Source organism: Panthera leo, chromosome E1, assembly GCF_018350215.1.
Source record: "Panthera leo isolate Ple1 chromosome E1, P.leo_Ple1_pat1.1, whole genome shotgun sequence".
Classification (NCBI taxonomy): Eukaryota; Metazoa; Chordata; class Mammalia; order Carnivora; family Felidae; genus Panthera; species Panthera leo.
This window is the reverse complement of record NC_056692.1, coordinates 54,261,585-54,278,224: the sequence shown is the minus strand read 5'-3', so window position 1 is coordinate 54,278,224 and position 16,640 is coordinate 54,261,585. Positions and strand designations below refer to the sequence as shown.

Below are 16,640 nucleotides of genomic sequence, written 5' to 3'. Positions count from 1 at the left end.
GGATGACCCCCCGCTCTGCTCTCCGCATTCCATCTTGTCCCGAGAGTAGCTTGGACTGGCCTGGTTGTGCAGTGCTTGGTACCGGTTGTCCTATTTCCCTCCAGGCGAGGGACTGCATTCTCTATGACGTCATCCCTTTGGATACTTACCTGGACAGTAGTTACTTATTTTGCTCTCTGTATCCTCCCCGGTACCAGAAAAGATTTGAAGCAGGCAAAGTGAGTGCATACAATATAAGACCGGTGTAAATAAAAAGTTTGAAGGAAAGAAGGAAGGATGCAGGATGGAGGGAAAATAGACCCAAAAGACACGCCCTGTGGGAGAGACGTTGAACCGGATTTGCTTCAAAGTTTTCCAGTGATCAGAGCATAAGAGCTGCATGGTTGTGTACTTGTTCACAGTCCAGAAGATGAAAAGGGCTGGGAGTTGGGAGTTATAACTGAACTGGAGGAGAAAACATTTGATCCAGAACGGAGACACTATTGCAAATAAGGCTGCTTTAGACATCCCTCTAAGCCAATTCTTGGGGACAATTTTGTCTCCAAGGGGAAGACTGGTAATGCCTGGAGACATTTGGTTATCACAGCCGGGGAGAAAGAGGGCTTGCATCCAGAGAGTAGAGGCCAGGGATGTTGTAAATGTCCTCCAGTGAATGCACAGGACCGCCCCCAAACAAGGGTTGACACGACCCAAAATATCAGTGGTGCCCGGTTGAGAAACTCTGGTCCAGCCCTTTCACTGGGCTGGAGACAAAACGCTGCCTTAAGGGCAAATCATTTTGTCCCTTTTGTAACTAAGCCTTCTTGGAAAAGACTCAAAACTCCTGGCCTGAGATTCTCCCTTCTCTGGCAAATACTGCTTTAGATTCCTCGAGTCTTAGAATGGAAAAGCTAGATCATGGAGGCCAGCCCCCCAACTGGTCACCATGTTTATGCTGCCCCCGGCCGGTGTCCCGCTCTTGGTGGAGTTTCTGGAGGGTTCAGGAGCAACCTGGGCCATGTGCCCTGCCTTTAATGGCTCACAACCCGACAGCAGAGACCTCCCCCAGGGCGGCTTGGATTCTCTGCAGAGTCCCGAGACCAGCTCCGAAGGAGCCAAGAACTCAGAGCAGGAAGAGGAGACCAGGAGTCTGATGGACAGGGAGCCTTTGCAGAGGGGACCGCTGTTCCCCACACTCTTTCCCAGCCCCAGGGTTTGGCACAGACTTTCTCTACTCCCAGGAATGTCTCTCTCTTCTCTGAAAGCTGGTGTGATTTAGAGGAAGGAAACTGGGCTTCATGGAGAGGCCTGGGTTCCATGTTCTGGAGCGGACACATCACACACACGTGTCACTTTTCCACCCTGCACCACAGGGGGCGCTCTTCCCCATGCGCTGACGAATGGAAATAGCCTACTGGGTGTTACCTTTCTCTCCCATTCTGTCTGGGGGGTAGGGGGGTCTTAAAACACAGCCCTAGGGGTGTCTGAGTGGCTCAGTCAGTTAAGCATCTGACTCTTGGTTTCAACTCAGGCCATGAGCTCACGGTTTCGTGGGTTCCAGCCCCGCGTTGGGCTCTGTGCTGGGGGTGCGGAGCCTGCTTGGGACTCTTTCTCCCCCCTGCCCCCCGCCCCCACGTCCCCCACTGGCACTGTCTCAGTCTTTCTCAAAATAAATAAATAAACTTGAAAAAAAAACCCACAGACCTAGATTATTTGGCAGCTTTTCGCATCAAAAGGTGGGGGCTATGTCTCCTCCCCTTGCATCTGGGCTCCGTCACTATTTGACCTACAGATTGCTATAGAAATGATGCCACATCAGTTCCTGGGCCTTGTCATTGAGAAGAGGGCGGCTTCAACTTCCTGCCTCATGGGACAGTCACTCGGAGACCTCAGCCATCATGCCGTGAGGAAGCCAAGAAGATCCGCGCGGAGAGGCCAGTGTGGCGCTCAGGCCTACAGCCCCTGCTGAGGTTGCGGGCTGTGGCGGTAACAGTCAGCAGCCCAAAGCGAGCGAGCGAGCTTTCAGAAGGTTCCAGCCCCTGCTGTCAAGTCCCTCCACCTGCGAGCCACCCTGGCCCCTGCCGCGTGGAACCAGAATGAGGCGACTTCCCGAGTCCCGCCCAAGGTGCAGACTCAGGAGCCAAAGAAGTGGCTGTTGTTGTTCGAAGCCTCTCAAGTGTGGGGTGGTTTGTCACGAAGCAACAGAATCCCAAAACGTGCCCTTCATGCTCTTTCCTTCTAGTCATTCAACAAACATTTTTTAGCGCCCGACATGTGTCAGCCGTAATTCTAGGCGCTACAAATAGAACAGTGAGAAAATGAACGAGAATCCTTACCCTCTTGGAGCATCTGTTCTAGCAAAGGAGACAGACAACAAGAAGAAGAAAAATCAAATGGTGGCCGAGAGAGACGAAGCCGGGAAGGGAAGAGGGAGAGTCAGGCATCAGGGAGGACCTCAGCACGTAGGCGGCATTGCGTGAAGTCTTGAAGGAAATGAGAGAATCAGCCATGGGGGGGTCCCTGGGCAGAGGGAACCATGTGTGCAAAGGCCCCGCACAGTGATGAGTCTGGAGTGTGTGAGGAATACCCAGCACAGATGGAGTATGTGCAGGACAATTGCAGAGCGTGGGACCAGGGTGGTGGCAGTCACATCGTGTAGGCCTGTGGATCCCAGCCAGGACTTTCTACTCTCGTGGGGGGTTTTGAGCGGAGGAGTTAACTCAGTTGAATGAGACCACTGTGGCTCAAAGATGAAATCAGCGAGATCACTCAAGAGGCCCGCTGCACCAACCCAGGTGCGAGATGCTAAACCAGGAGTCTTCGGCCAGGATAGTAGCGATGGGGGTGATGGACACTGGTCAGAATCTTGATATATTTTGAAGGCACAGCTGCCAGGATTTGCTGAAGGACTGGCCATGAGTGGGATGGCCAGAGAGGAGTCAAAGACGTCTCCAAGGGTTTGGCCTGAGCAAATGGAAAGATGGGTTCACTGTTTACGGCAATGCAAGATGGTAGGAAAGGAGGTGGAAAGAAGTTTGTGTGCGAAGGGAGACTTTTCAGAAACTCCATCTGGGACAAGTTCAGTTTGCGATCCTGATACAGCCTCCATGATGACCCCAATGTCCCCCTTCTTGGACCCATCCTTGTATAGTCCCCACCTCCCCCTCCCCCCACCATATTGTGCTAGGGTAGCTCTGCGTGACCCATACAATATGGCGGAGGTGATCCCGTGCCACCTCAGGGATTAGGTTGTAAAAGACTGTACCTCCTGTGTGTCGCAATCTCTGCCTCTCTTTCTCTCTCGGACCACTTGTTCAGGGGAAGGCCAGCTGCCACATCATGGCCGCCCAATGGAGAGGCCCAAGGGGTAAGGAACTGAAGCCTCCAGTCGGCAGCCATGGGAGTGACCTTGGAAATGGATCCTCCAGCCAACTTGTGGACTGCAGCCTCATGAGGGGCTCATGAGCCAGAGTCACCCAGCCAAGCCGCTCCTGGACTCTTAACCCTCAGAAGCTGTGTGGGATCATAAATGTTGGATGTTGTATGCTGCTGAGTTTTGGGGTCATTTGTAGATGATCAGTACCGATCTGTATTAAGCACCCAAGCAGAAATGTCAAGTAGGCAGCTGGTCTCCAAGTCTGGAATTCAGGGAGGCAGTTCAGGTCGGGATATAAATTGGGGGGCTGATATACAAGTGACACTAAAAGCCACCCAGAGCAGATTCTTCCTTCTGAGGAAGCTTTTCCAGCTTCTCCACTTCGGTGCCGGGTCAGATGGTGGTCTGGCCTTTGCTGTGACGCTGTACCGTGAGGACTTGGCTTTGTGCTGATCCCTCATTAGGTTCTGAAACAACTTTGTTTTCTCTGAATCTGCTTCCGAGTCTGGCATAAACCGTAGGCACTCAATAAATGTTCTCGGAAAGCACAAACACGTGCTGGGCCTTGGAAGGAGAAGCAGACTCTGTAAGTATTTTGGTGGAAATCCCTTTCGGGGTAATGTCCACCTGCCGGCTTTGGCCTCTCAGAGCCTCTGGGGCCACTCCCTGCCTTGGAAGGCCCCGTTGCCCTCATGTGCAGCCAGAAAAATCCAGCATTAGTATTCTTCGGGAGCCCTCAATCAAGGACGCTTACCTCTTACGGAGTGTGTGGGGGGTGGATCATTCCAGATCGTGTGTTTTGAATGGTTTCTTACAGTGTCCCCTTGGGATTAAGCCCAGCCACCTTTTGTGATAGTCAGTTTATTAACAGTCCTTTCCTGGCTGCCTTCCCTTCCCTGGATCACCTCCCCGTGCTCCCGCGGGGTCCCCTGTACTTCTAAATCCTTCTCCCGGGACCACGCTCCCACTGTGACCGTGGAGAAGCAGAATTGGGATAGCTGGAGAAGCGAAGCCTTCCCAAGCCAGGAAATGGCCCTGAGGCACAGGGCTGGGCAGTACACACAGGGTTCTGGAGGAGCCAGGTCCCCAAGAGTATGACCTTGACCGATCAGCAGAGAAGACAGGGAGCTTTCCAATGCTGGCCCCCGTTTTGGAGTGTTGCTGAGCCACAGCAGGCGGGGTGACCTCTGCCCGTGGCCTGGAGCTCTGACCAGACAGGGTCTCCTTCTTCCTTGAAAAGGGAGAGTGGTCCAGGGTGACGCCGGCTGCCCCAGCTCGCAGCCTGCCTCTGGCTCCACTGGAGGCACAGGAAGCTGTCTGCGCGGGGAGATGCTCTCCGGCCTGGATGGCTTTGTGGACATGCTGGCAGTCAGTGCTCCCCTCCCAGCGGCTTAAGGGGAGCAGTGGCATTGGGGTAAGACAGCGGAGGCCTCCTCATGGTGGCCGATGGCTGGTTCTTAGGGCGCCCGCTTTCCACCCAGCCTCCCCTCTGCCCGGAACCTCTTCAGCTCGGGGCTTCTAATTCTCCCACTTGGCTCTCGGTTCCTTTCATCACCTCCCCGTGTCCTGAGGGCTGTAGCCTTGGGCTGGCCCGGCCTGGGGGCCCAGAGCAGCCTCGCAAACAGATTCATTCACCTGGCTGAGCACCCACTGTGTGCTTTCTTGCACACAAATTCACCAAAGCCTCCTAACAAGGCCAAGGGAGTGTCAGTCCCCGGGTTCACCCTCTTCCTCTCTCCTCTGCCCTGATCCTGGGAGCCACATCTATGCGGACCACAGACACTAGGCTCTCTTGACTCAGGCTGCTGGTTGGGGGCTGCAGAGGGCAGCAGCTGTAAGGGCAGGGGAAACAGAGGGTGGGGGAGCTCCCTGACACCCCCCCTTCCCCTCCCTGGCCACAGCTGCCTCTTCCATCAGAGGCTCCATTCCTGTGCTTTCTCCATGGCAGGGTGACATCTCTGATTTCCTCCGGGCCGCTCACACCTGCTACAGCTCTGGGAGTTTCACCGCCCCTGTGGTGTCCTGTCCTTGTCCCCATCTACGTAAAAGGTCATCTCCAGGGCCAGCCACATTACAGGCGCCCTGTGCAGCCCCCTGTGGGTTAAACGCTCCCCTGTCGTCATCTTGACATTCTTAATACTTTTCGAACAAGGGGCCTGCGTTTTCATGTTGTGCCGGACCCACAAACGGCCTCTCCTGGTGCCTCAGTCCAGCTTTGCGGGTGGGCTGCAGGGGGTCATCCGCTTCCTGCCAGGTCCGCTTTAGCTCAGGCAGATGGCATTTGAAAGAAGTCCAATAACTGGCCACATGCGACTCAGGGACAGGGCTGGGATTTGAACCCAGGACCCCCGTCTGCACAGCCCATGCTCTTAGCGGTCTGAGGAGTCCAGCGCAGTGGAAAGCGGCAGCATTTTGCATACACACTGATTGCTTCTCCTTTGATGGGAAAGTGACGAGGCTTCCCGGGGCCTCTATTTCTCTGCTCATGATTCTGGGTTTTTTCCTGATTGTCTCGGCCCCCGCCTGGTTCAGAGCCTCCCGGCTGCGCTGAATCACTAATGCGGCTGCCCTGACCTCCTGGTGATGGAGGGGCCGCCTCCCCCTGGGCTCCCGAACTGGGTTCCTTCCCAGCCCCGGCCCGTCACCTCCCTCCCGGGCTGCGGCCGAGAGGCTGTGTGGTCCTGACATGATAGATGAGGAACAGAAATTTGGAAGGGGCTCAATGCTCTTGCCGGCTGCCTCTAATTTTATTTTGAAGGGAAGGAGAAAGAAAGGGGGCACCAGCAGATGGGAGACATTTCCCCTGATGGGGCTGAGCGGTGAATCAAGATAAATGGAGGCTCTTTTCAAATATTTGTTCAGACCACCAGACTCTGTTCTCCAGGCAGACAAATCTGTGCCTGGGGATGCTGGGGGCAAGGTGCAGGAACCCTCGCTGCCTCTGCTGATCAGATGCTGGGGGTCTGGAAGGAGGGTTTCACATCTCTGTCTTTGGTCCTGGCCTTTCTGGCTAATATGGTCCTTTTGGAGCCCATTGGACTTTGGGAGGTAAAAGGGAGGGACACTGGGGCTCCTGGGCGGCTCAGTTGGTTAAGCGTCCGACCCTTCATTTCAGCTCAGGTCACGACCTCACGGTTTGCGGGATCAAGCCCTGCGTCGGCCTCTGCACTGAGAGCTCAGAAGCTGCTTGGGATGCTCTCTCTCCTTCTCTCTCTGCCCCTCCCCCACTCTTTCTCGCTCTCAAAATAAATAAATAAACTTTAAAAAAATGAGGAGGGACGCCCGACTCTGTAATCTGACAAGTCACGTTCATTCGCTCATTCAGTTTTTGCTGTCCTGCAGGTACAATCCTGGATCAAACCAGAAGGCTCCTGCCTTTCCGGGAGTAAGCTTGCACATTGCTTAACCACTTCCCGGCTGGGTGACCTTGAACATGCTCCCCAGCCTCTCAGGGCTTCCTTGAATTCCTAGAGACATGCAGAAAATCACACCAATTTTCAGCGTCGATGTGAGCCTCAGAGTTTGTGCAGATAAAGCGCCTCGCCTGAGATCTGCTGCACGATTCAGACCCTAAATATATTAACTGCTACTGTTACTTGACCTGTGCCTGTAGGAGCAACAGGGTTGAAGGATGGGGAGGGTGTGAGGGAATGACCCTGTGTGTAAATGCCCGGTGATGAGGGGGTGCGGGAGGGGGGCCCCGAGGCCCCCCACCCCAGGAAACACAGCTCCGAGAAAGTCCCCCTCCCTCTGCCCGAGTCTCAGCAGTCCTGTGTTCCTGCAGGTTTGCAGCCCCAGGGGGGACCCGGCTCTCCTTTGTCCCTCTTTATTTAAAGTCGGAGGGGTGTATGAATCAACGAAAATAATTCACGAGGATCATTAGCGACTCCAAGGCGGCATCTTCTACCGGCAGCTTTAAATTAAAAACAGTGCAAAACTGCGGTTTTTTAAAACACATCAACTCTCTTTCCTCCCCCCTGCCTGCTGTAATCGAAGGCTGCTGGGATCTAATGAAACGAAATTAGCATCTCCAGTCCCCCTCTGGCTACTGGTTACAGGAAGACCTCTTAGAGGTGGAGAGTGGAGGGGAGGTGTGGGCATGGAGAGGAAGCGCCTTCCTTCTCTCCCAGCCCCTGGTCCCCTGCCACCCACCTGCCGCCCACCTGCCTGCCCTTCCTGAGCCCCCGAGCCTCAGGGCACGCAGTGGCCCGGCTGCAGAGGGACCTGTGAGGAGCAAAGTGTTCTCTTGGCCTGTTTTCCCTTCGGGCATCTGCAGAGACGGGCCCAGCCGGGCGGCCCCTACCAGGGTTCCTGTGACAGTGACACAACAATGGGGGGGATGTCTCCATCTAAGCCCCTTGCTTACTGTCCCACCCCTCCCCGCCCCTCCTCCCCGGCACCTCTAACCTGGTGTCCCCATCATATCCCTAAACATTCAGCCAGCTGGACAGGGAACCCAGAGACTTTGCCAACGTGGCCGTCCTCTTTCCCCGAGAGGCTGGATAGGTCCTTCCGCCCCTCGGTCTCAGGCGCCTGGGCTGGACCGAGATGCTGCAGCGTTTGGGTGGGAGCCGCTCTTTCTCGTTGGGGGATTGCCTTGTGCCTTGCAGTGTGCTTTGTTCCTTCCTGTCCACTCGATCCAGTGCCCCCCAGTCAATGCAAGAAGGAAGAATGCCCAACGGGTTTCCTGTGCCTCATGGGTAGTGTGCCTCCCTCACAGAGACACACTGACCCCCGCCCCTGCCCCCGCCAGCCTCTCTGCTTAACTCTGGCTTTTCTAATGGACCCTTCCCTTCGAAACCCTTGCTAATTTCCAGGGCTGTGATTCTCTGTTGCGTTGTCACTGCCAGGGTGTGTCTGCACTGGTGATGGCCTAGGTGGGAGGGGGGACAGGAGATTACCCTCCCTGGCAAAGTCCCAACTCCTTAGCATGGCACCCACTGGGAGAGCTGCTGTGATGCCTGAGCCCTTCACTCTGCTCCCCTAGGCCGAGCCACACGCCAGCTTCACGGTCCCTGGCTCACGGAGGCCACGCTCTGGTGCCCCTTGACCTGTCAGGTCCCGCTGTGGTGATGGCCATCATCGTCTTGAGCATAGCTTGGGCCTTCGGCCGGGGCCTGGTGTTGTCCCCTTTCACAGGCAAAGCTGAGATTCCCAGGGAGGTTATGGTCAGGCAGCGAGTGGGTCGTTCTTCCCAGCCTTGGGTCTTTGCTCTGGAACCTTCTTAAAGCTACTCATTCATTCGTTCATTCATTCATTCATTTGTAGATCTGTGCTCTGAGGTTCTTCCCAGTCTGCCAGGGGCTTTCTCCACAGGAGGAGGAGCGTCCTGGCAGGTGCAGCTGGAGGGGAAGGAGGTTTAACTCTCAACTTCCATCAATGGGGAAGGAGTAAGTGGGCTGAATGCCTTTGTCCCTGGCCCTTCAGCAGGACAGTTATGAGGCAAAGGGGCCCCTGGCGGGATCGAGCCCAAGTGTCCACGGTGGGAGCAAGCCCAAGGACACACCATTCGTTGTCTCTTTCCACATCCCACTCCCCCTGGCCCCCTACTCCTGCCTCCTGGGTGCACGGTGGTCCTCAGCCCAGACTCTGCTTCCAAGAGGACCCAGACTGGGGCCAATGCCTATACCCGGTCTGGGATGCGGAGAAAGAGAATCGGTGCCTGCTGCAGGCGACGAGTTGGAGCACTGTGTCCCCTGACACCCACTTCACCGTCACCGCCACCACCACCCCCAGCGGACAGAGCGCACAACGCCTACAGGAGCCGGGCCATGGGTGAGGACAGAGCAGGAGACCAGCTCCACGGCCCTCCAGGCTCTCCAGTCCAGACCAGCTTCCTGCAGAGTGGGAAAGGAGAGCAGGCCCTCCCTGGGTGCAGCGTGACAACACCGGGAGCCGGGTAGGGGGTGGGGACACTGCAGAGACTCTCTGAGTTGGCTGGCCTTGCCGAGCACCAGCTCTGGGGTCACCGCTCTGAACAGGAGCAGCCGGTAGCACAGGGTATGTTTCCCTGGGTGGGCCGGACCCCTGGGGGCTTGAGCAGGGTGGGGGCCGCTCCCCCTGCTGGACTGACTAACCGGACAACTTATCTACCTGTGTGTTTCCTACTCAGCCTCCTACACTGTTCTGCAGGTGATAAGTGCGCACACTCAGCATGCGTCGAAAATGACCCCCAAGCCCCCACATCAAACCCAGAAAACACCCCTGATGGACGGGTCCAGGCTGCTCGGAGGCTGCCCCCTTCCCCTCTCTGGACCAGCACGGCTGAGTGCCCTGCCGTCCTTGGGGTGGTTGATGGATGGGGAGGAGATGCAGGGAGAATGACAGCCAATCTTGGGGTGGGGACCCCCCTCCCTGTCCCAGACAATGCCCTGAATTGTTAAGGTCTTCATCCCTGGCCCACCAGCTTTCGGCTCAGCCCCCTTCCCCGAACACACAGCCACCTCCTGCCCTCCCTGCCCTGACTCCTCCTCCCCCCCACCCCCCACCCCAGTCCAGACCCGCCTGGAGGCCTGGGTGGCAACCATATGTTTAGGATGCTTGATTGCTGCAGTTGTGAGCCAGAAGGGCTGTTTGGGAAAGGGTACTCAGTCAAAGCTGTGTTTATATACACAGGGGCCGGAGTCTTTTTATTATGCATAATTATACGCTTCTTAATGCACAGGCTTTCCAGCCGTGTTTCCTTCCCCCGGTGAAGCCGCAGCTGGGCGGGTGTGTCAGGGCGGGTGGGGGCCCGGAGACGGCTGCCCTCCTCTCCTCGGCTCGGGGAGCTGTGAGCCCCGAGCTCGGCGGGTCCGTCTGATAGATGGCTGCTTGCTCGCTCTAACTGAGAACTAATTCTTCCGAGGGGATCTGGGGAGATGAGCCGCAGCAGTGCCGACGTGGAAATGTTGCAGAGCGTGAGGTGAAGCCTCCTCTCTCTCCCTCTTTGTCTTTGAGCCGCAGCCTCGGATTTGCACTCCTCACCTCCTCCTGAAAGGAAAACGTTAGATCTTTCACGCACAGCGGTTTCAAGAGCCCGCCCTTTGCAATTCTCTTCTAAACTTCACAAACTTGACTCCAAAGGCTGACATAGTCATTTATTAGACCCCGAATGTTGCAGTGCAGGTGAGGCTTCTGATGCTGAGAAGGATGATGACGGTGCTGGCAGCTTTCTGTTCGTCTAGTGTAACAGTGATGCCCTGGGTTCGAATCCAGACTCCACCATGTACACCGCATATTAGCCGTGTGACCTTGGGCTTGCCATTGAACCTCTCTGAGCCCTGGTCTCCTCGTTGGTGAAATGGGGAGGATAATAGTTCCTACACCGTGTCCGGCACCTGGCACAGTGCCTGGCACATAGGAAAGGCTTTGTAAATGATGATTTGGGCTTCATCCACTCTGCTCAGACACAGTGGACAGTCACCAAATGGCTATTGCAACAAGGAACGAACGGGCAGTGGCTTTGGAATCGGGGTGTCTTTGTTGATCAACCGTAGGCAGTTGTTGGATCTCTGAGCTTCCTCAGCTCTAAAGTGGTGCATTACCAGATTTGCCCCCATGCCTGTGAAGTGTGGGTTCACCCAGAGACCTGGAGATAAAGCACAGAAAATGTCGAGCGCGGTGCCTGGTGTCAGTGTGTGTATGCCCAATGTCACTGGGGGCTGCTATTTCATGAGTAGCAGTTTGCTATCTCAAAGTGCTTTTAAGGGCGCCTGGGTGGCCCAGTCGGTTAAGCATCATGATCTTAACGGCTCAGGTCATGATCTCACTGCTCATGGGTTTGAGCCCCGTGTCGGGCTCTGTGCTGACAGCTCAGAGCCTGGAGCTTGCTTCGGATTCTGTCTCCATCTCTCGGCCCTTCCCCTGCTCATGCTCTGTCTCTCTGTCTCTCTCTCTCAAATATTAAAAAAAAAAAAAAAAGTGCTTTTAAGGGCGCTCTGGGTGGCTCAGTCGGTTAAGCATCAGACTTCGGCTCAGGTCATGATCTCGCAGTTCACGAGGTCGAGCCCCACGTCGGGCTCTGTGCTGACAGCTCAGAACCTGGAGGCTGCTTTGGATTGTGTCTCCCTCTCTCTCTGCCTCTCCCCTGCTTGTGCTCTGTCTCTGTCTCTCTCTCTCTCAAAAGTAAATAAAAAACATTAAAAAGTGTTTTTATTTCCATTATCCCAGCCAATAGAACAAAGCTACCCGTGCCCTGGGAAGGCCTATTTCCTTCCCCTAGTTCACAAATAAGAAAGTCAAGTCTCAGAAAGGTCGGGTGATTTGCCTGAGCTTGTGCAGAGGGCTGCCACACCCCGCGACCCGTTTAGTAAACAATTTGTTGCTTTAATCCCCATGCTAGGTGTTTAATTCTGTGAGAACGCCCCCAAACTTTCAAGTGCACGACAATAGGCTGGAGCTCTGGCACATTACGTAAATCCTCCCTCTTCCCCCCTTCCTCAAAGCCTGCCTCCACCAGGAAGCCCCCGTGGGATGAAGTTATCAGCCCAGTCCCCGAGAGCCCTTTTTTTCCTGGGCTTCCCCCGCATCGGGCGCTTGGGCAGACGGAGGAAACACTGAGACTGCCAGGTCGACACTGAGATCGAGTTCACCCTGGGAGAAGCGGACAGACCCTTGTGTTGCATCCGGACACTTTCCCACAAGCCTGCTTGGGACAAAGGGTTTGGGAGCATGGCCAGGTGTATACATGTGTATAGGGGACATGTTCTGTGTTAACGGTTTTATCCTAGGACACATACTGACCCTGTCAGAACAGCCTCGATGTCTTATGTTCAGCTTCCCCCCGCAAACGTTACAAAAGTTATGCAGTGAGAGCTATTTTCCAAACTTACCTGGGCATCTTGTATTTTTATTTGCTAAGTCTGGCAGCTGCAGGTCGGAGGTGGCACGGGCAGGGGGCTTCAGGCCCTCCCGGCTTTACTCCGTAATGTCAGGGACAAGCCTTTCTTCTGGTCTCGCCACCTCCCTGCACCAAGGTGCGGGGGTGGGGGGGACGCGGGGGGAACGGGACTGGTTGGGCTCAGGAGCCAGGGAGAAGCACCTAGGGCTGTAGCCTGGATGAGCCGGCAAATTGGCAGTAAAAGAACCGTCCTTGGTAATAGAGAGATTTACCATCTGAAGGGCAGCCCCTCCCCGCCTTGAGGAGGCGATTAGTTCCGAAGCACTTTTCTGTGGATTTGTTGCAGGGACATCGGAGGCCCCGTCACTTCTCTTCCCTTTCCACCCTAGAGATTTAGAGTCAGGAGGTGATCTTCCCTCTTGCTTCCATTACTTTAGCACCTGAGTTACGAGCCATTATCCCTGGAAAGGCTCTTCACTCGACCCCAGGCAACAAAATCCAAGGAGCTGTGAAAGCGGCTTCCTTGTGGTCTGGGCGGCAGTGCCTGTCCCTGGACCCGTGGGGGGCACCTGGCTTCCCTATCCATTTAGCTTCTTTATAGGCTGGTTCTGCCACGGGGAACCTAATGACCTTGGTCGAGGCCTCAACCTCTCTGGAATGTATTCTCCTGCTGTGTAAAACAAGGTGGTTGAGCAGATGCTTTCTGAAGCCTCTACAAAGCTGTGATTTCTTTAGGCCAACTGGGATCCCGTACCCGCCACGCCCCCCACCCCACATGAACAGAGTCAAGAGGTCGTGGCCCAGCCCGAAGGGCCACCTGCCGCCCTCTGCTCTCCTTCCACACCTCGGCCCCACCTCACCGTGCAGAGCCGGCCCCTCACAAGAGGCAAAGTTAATCGAAGACAGGAAAGGACAGACATGGATTGAGATTCTCCCATTCAATGAACAAAAGTGCCTTAGGAATTGATTCCCGCCGCCCCCTCCTGTTTACTGTGGTTCCTCCCCCCTCTGGTGCAGGGAGGAGAGGCTTTGCATCAAGATTAGATGCTCCAGAGTTAAGACTGCAATTTGCCCAACACGTTCGTCATTGGGGGAGCCCAAGCACCGCTCACGGTAGCTTGAGTCCCTTGTCCTTTCTCTGCTTTGGTTTTCTTCCCTTTCTCCTGCCGACACAGAGGGTCCGGGAGGGAGACGAATTCTTCCCAGGTTGTAGGTTGGGTGCTCCGCCAAGGTCTTGGGGAAAAGGGCCAACCTTCAGGCCCGCTCCCCTGAGACTGCTGATGCTTCTGTGTCTCCAGAGGGGCGCTTTCTGGACCAAGGATGTGGGCATCCAGGTGGCCAGGAAGGTCAAGCAGTGCCTCCCAAGGGGCGGGGGGTGGGGGGTGGGGTGGGGCGGGGGAAGGCGGCCAGTGTGGGGGAAGGGAGAGCAGGCAACTCTGATAAGGATGAAACAAAATGAATGTATCTTCAAAGTTTCCCCCAGGCCCCAGCAGGATTCTGCAAAACTGTAATCCTATTTTGTAAATAGATGGAATTGCCTTTTTTTTTTTTTTAACCCATTGGAGATGCAAAGCCAGCTGCTGTCTCTCGCTCTCTTTGTCTCTCTCAAGACAACTGACAAATGAGAAGGTAAACTGCCTATTTGTCTCAACGCCCAGATGCAGTAAGGGAAGTGCAGGAGACATGGGTCCCGGAGGCCTGTTCTGTCTCTGAAGCTTGGAGCAGTCGATGTCCAGTGTCCGGCCGTCAGCTCACTCAGTTCAGAAATAGACTGACCGATGGGGACAGTATGAAGCAGACGGGGGAACTGGTGACTCCCCTGAATCCTTCCTGAGTCTTTCTTTCCTTTTCTAAACAGGGGTCTGGCTGGGTGTCCTCGGGACGAGGCCGGGACCACCCCCCACCACTGCATTTAAAGGTCACAGGAAACGTCAGCACAGAGCCCCTGGAAGCAGAGCTTTATGAAACCCTGTCAAGGGGACTGGCATTATCGCAGGTCCGTGGGGCCACCGAAGGATTGTAAGCTGGGTATGGCACGATCAACTGTGCGTCTTAGACGAGCCAATCCAATGAGTGGAACTGAAGACAATCCCAAATTTGAAGTCCTGGAGGCCAGGTGAAGAAGTGTCGAGGCCAAGCAAATCATCTGGTGAATTTTACGATATTTAAATGACACCTCGATTAAACAACAGCCAACATCAACAACAACAAACATCTTAAAAAAAAAATGTTGATTTATTTTTATTTTGAGAGAGAGACAGAGAGAGACAGAGAGAGCCCAAGCAGGGGAGGGGCAGTGAGAGAGGGAGAGAGAGAGTCCCCAGCAGGCTCAGCACTGTTCCTGTCAGTCCAGAGCCCAGGGTGGGGCTTGATCTCATGAACCGTGAGATCATGACCTGAGCTGAAATCAAGAGCTGGGCGCTCAACCAACCGGGCCGCCCCGATGCCCCAACAACTTTTTTTTTTAAGGTAACTAGAAAGGAACAGCCAGAGGGGTGAAAACAGGAGCACAGAGCCCGGAAGCAGGAAAGGAGGGGGTATTAGAGTTCTCCAGAGAAACCGAACCAACAGGAGAGTCATCTGTGTAAGAGGAGATTTACGGGAATTGGCTCATGTGGTTATGGAGAATGAGAGGTCCCAAGATTCACCACCTGCAAGCCGGAGAAGCCAGGAAAGCCGGTGGTATAGTTCAGTCCTGGTCCAGGAGCTCCAAAGTCCAAGGGCAGGAGGGGGTGGACATCCCTTCTCCCCCTTTTTTTCCACTTGGCCCTCGACACACTGGATGGTGCCTGCCCACGCTGGTGAGGGCGCATCTCTTCACCCAATCAGCTGAATCAAATGCTCAGTCTCTTCCAGAAACACCCTGACAGACACACCTAGAAGTGATGCTTCACCAGCTCCCCGAGCATCCCTTGGCCCGGTCAAGTTGACACATGAAATTAACCATCACAGAGAGAATATTGAAAGAGCTGACAGCATCCACCCCACTTAAGCGAAGCTGAACAAGGTCGGAAGGGCTGAAATTGTTCCATGACACTCGTCAACAAGGCGGCCACGTCCATCCTCGGGAAAAGCAGGTCCAACATCGAGGTGGGAGCTGGACCTGGGGCGCTGAGGTTAGGGGTAAACGGCGTCTTCTGGTGTATATTCTTAAGGCATCCTCGACCTTTGCATCCTCCTGCCCTTCAGAGTTGGAGTTCAGGAGAGCAGAAGTGAATTACTGGGACCTAATATTTTACCAATTATTGGGGACACCAGCTGGCTGGAGTTGGGGACCCTCGGGACTAATAGTGAAGGATGGTAGTAGGTACCAAACTGCTATTTTAAAAAACCAACAGAACCCATAGAATAACAATTGTCATCCCGCCTATGTGGCCAGGCAGAGCTGGTGACGGGCAGCCGCTGCTCAGGTGGCTTAGCTGGGCAGAGATGGGCCATCACCCAGCACGAGTGCGACAGTATTCGCTACCCCTGAGCCTCTTCCCTACCCCTCTCCACTCTGCGAAGCTCCCGGGTCTTTTCTGAGCTTCTTCAGCGGCCTGAATATGGGGTGCAGGTGTATGGCAGGAATGAAGAGGTTGCTGGGAAGCCAGTGTTAAGGACCCACTGGGAGCCGGCGGGCTGTGGGGGTCGCTCCAGGACGGGAGCACGCCCATGGCCCCTGGAGAGCTGGGGGGGCAAGGCTCACCAGCTCCAGGCTTTTCCCAGGGCACCCTGGGGGCACCCCGGGGCTCAGGAGGGGCCTGAGGGGGAGGGGCGGCCCGACTCCCCCAAATCCCGTTCACCCGCCAGTCCACCAGATGGTCCATTTGCTGAGTTTACTTGTCGCCTTCAACTCTTCAGTTTTTGCGGCCTGGTTTTCATTCTGTCTTCATAATGGCATTTTAAGGGATTGACCTGCCACCCAGGACAGGTTCTTGAGGTGGTCGGGCCCAGAGGCTCGCTTGGGCTATTTCATGTAATGGGGTTTAAGGACAAACGAGGCAATATGAAGGCAGAAACCTCCGGGGCCCCGGAGCAGCCAGCTTGTCAGACACACGGAAAACACAGAAGAGAAATATAGCCTGTGTCACAGAGACTGGGATGGGTGGGAGGTGGGGGTCCCGGATCGTGGCAGCTCTGGGAGCCAGGTGTCCTCACCACCCAGTAGCTGGGGTGTTCCCGGTCCCTATTAAAGAGGGGCGTGCACATCTACAGCAGCTTGACAAGATGCACATAGGAGCAGGGACCCTCTCTCATTCTTACTGTGGCCCCAGTGCCCCCCACGGCAGATCTGGCTCTCTCTCCCATCAGGCAACCCCTCCTGCCCCGCCTTGCAACCCCCCATGAGCCCAGCCAGCTGGACTTCCTCACCAGCCTAGGACTCGGGGGCAAGCTGTGTCATTTAGTCTTTTGCAAGGAGGGAGGGGACGAAGGGTGGTGACCAGCCGTGGGCTGAGACTCATGTCTGGTGGCATGGCCTTG

The 16,640-nt window shown here is 55.3% G+C and overlaps 1 long non-coding RNA gene across 1 annotated transcript; it reads left to right on the top strand.

Annotated features, from left to right (window-relative positions):
• Positions 1-7,742: 7,742 nt before the first annotated feature.
• Positions 7,743-9,443, top strand: LOC122206495. Its single transcript, XR_006196486.1, has 2 exons — positions 7,743-8,055; positions 8,624-9,443. It is a non-coding gene; the product is annotated as an uncharacterized LOC122206495 (long non-coding RNA).
• The last annotated feature ends 7,197 nt before the right edge of the window (positions 9,444-16,640 follow it).